The sequence below is a fragment of the Arachis ipaensis genome, chromosome B5 (genome assembly GCF_059453495.1).
Source record: "Arachis ipaensis isolate K30076 ecotype BB chromosome B5, ASM5945349v1, whole genome shotgun sequence".
In the NCBI taxonomy this organism is placed as follows: domain Eukaryota; kingdom Viridiplantae; phylum Streptophyta; class Magnoliopsida; order Fabales; family Fabaceae; genus Arachis; species Arachis ipaensis.
The window spans coordinates 124,726,312-124,728,774 of NC_142440.1; the positions used below are offsets into that span (position 1 = coordinate 124,726,312).

Here is a 2,463-nt window from a genome sequence, read left to right on the forward strand (position 1 = left end):
CTATTGTTGAAGTTCTGAGGTCTCTGAGGTTGGTCCCTCCACCCAAAGTTTGGGTGATTTCTCCATCCCGTGTTGTATATCTTAGAATATGGATCATTGTTGGGATTCCTAGGACCACTCCCCATGTAATTCACCTGTTCATAAGAAGGTTGAGCATAATCATGATTATCATTTTGAACAAAATTACCTGCCATGTCATAGGAGATTTCTTGGGGGTGGATTTTGAGTGTTGATAGCTGAGATTTGCATGCCACCCATCTATTGAGTAAGTAGATTTATCTGTTGAGACATAAGCTTGTTCTGAGCAAGAAGGGCATTAACAGCTTCCACTTCCAACACGCCTCTCTTCTGAGCGGTCTTAGAGTTCACAGGATTCCTGTTAGATGAGTATAAATATTGGTTGCTTGCAACCAATTCAATCAGCTCAATAGTTTCCTCTGGTGTCTTCTTCTTGTGCAATGAACCGCCTGCAGAGGTATCTAAGCTCATCTTTGACATCTCTCCTAAGCCTTCATAAAAGATATCCAGTTGGGTCCACTTGGAGAACATGTCAGGAGGGCATTGCCTAGTCAGTAGCTTGTATCTCTCCCAAGCTTCATAAAGAGTTTCACCCTCCTTCTGTCTGAAAGTCTGAACCTCCAACCTAAGCTTAGTCAGCTTCTTTGGTGGGAAAAATTTAGTGAGAAATTCAGTAACGACCTTTTCCCAAGTATTCAGACTCTCCTTTGGTTGGGAATCTAGCCATAGCTTTGCTTTATCCCTCAGAGCAAACGGGAAAAGCATGAGTTTGTACACCTCTGAGTTCACTCCATTTGTCTTCACAGTATCACATATCTGCAGGAAATCAGATATAAATTGATTCGGGTCTTCGTGAGGAAGACCATGATACTGGCAATTTTGTTGCACCAGGGTGACCAATTGTGGCTTCAACTCAAAGTTGTTTGCAGTTATAGGAGGCACCACAATGCTCTTTCCATAAAGATCTGCAGTAGGAGCAGAATAAGAGCCAAGCACTTTCCTCTGTTGATCATCCCCATTCGGATTTACCACATTGGCATTAGCGTTATTATTTGCCATAGTAAATTCTGCAGTCTTGCAAAGTCTTGCTTGTTGTAAACGTCGCCTGAAAGTTCTTTCAGGTTCAGGATCAAAATCTAAGAGATGTTCTTTGTCTCTGTTCCTGCGCATACACAAGCAGAAAACAAGAAAAAATGGAACTCTCTACGTCAGAGTGCAGAGAAGTCCCTGTGAGGTAACCTGTGTAAAATAATAAAATAAAAATACTAAATAAATAAATAAATAAATTCAAAAATTTAAAAGAAAAAATAAACAGAAAAATAAAATTAACTAGGTAACACCAAACTTAAATTCAGAAATAAAAAAATAAAAAAAAAATTTTTTGCTATTTTATTTATTTAAATATAAAATTTTTTTATAAAATAAAAAAGGTACGGAAAAAGGGGGGGATAACGTAAACGAAAGGGAAAATAAAAAATAAAAAAAAGAAAAATAAACGTAAAGAGAAGAAAAAAGAAAAAAAATAATCGTAAGAAAAAAAAATGCAAAATAAAAAAATATAAAAATTAATAATAAAAAAAATAAAAAAAATAAAAAAATTATCTAATCTAAGCAATCAAATAACGAGTAGTTGTTAATCACAATTAATCCCCGGCAACGGCGCCAAAACCTTGGTGCGGTATTTTTATAACCACACTTACTAACCGGCAAGTGCACCGGGTCGTACCAAGTAATACCTTACGTGAGTAAGGGTCGATCCCACGAGGATTGATGGACTAAGCAACAATAGTGTTTGATAGGCTTAGTTAGACAAACAAAAATTGGTGTTGAGATGCAGTATAAAAGACATTAAACAATATAAAAAATATTAAAGATAGGTAGATAAATAAGTTGGGAATAAAATATGGAGAAGATAGTTAAGGTTTCAAAGTTATCTATTTTTCCGGATTAATTTTTCTTATTAACTATTTTAATCATGTAGCATTTAATTTATGGCAAACTATATGTGACTAGACCCTAATTCCTTAGACCTTCCTAGTCTCCTCTAAAATTCATCAACAGCCAATTCCTTGGTCAATTAATTCCAATTAGAGGGTGATAATCAAATTCCAGTTTATATGCCACAAAAACTCTAATTACCCAAAAATAAAAAGATTATATGTCACGTATCCCGTTAAATCCAAATAATTAAAATTTAGGAGAAAATGTTTTCAAGCTGTTGTTCAAGTAAAGAGCTTTTCCAAGTTTTACAGGAACTCAAATAGAAAGAGGGTCATACTTCCGTTCCACCCAAATTCATAAAATAAAAAGCGAAAATAATTCTTAAATTATAAATCCATACATAAATTAAAATAGAAAAAGCAATTAAATTAATCCATAGAAATAGATAGAGCTCCTAACCTTAACAATGGAGGTTTAGTTGCTCATGGAAAAGAAAAAATAAGG

At 34.6% G+C, this 2,463-nt stretch overlaps 1 non-coding gene across 1 annotated transcript; it reads left to right on the forward strand.

Moving 5' to 3' along the window:
- Positions 1 to 547: 547 nt before the first annotated feature.
- Positions 548 to 651, forward strand: LOC148565676 (small nucleolar RNA R71). Its single transcript, XR_015883951.1, has one exon. It is a non-coding gene; the product is annotated as a small nucleolar RNA R71 (small nucleolar RNA).
- The last annotated feature ends 1,812 nt before the right edge of the window (positions 652 to 2,463 follow it).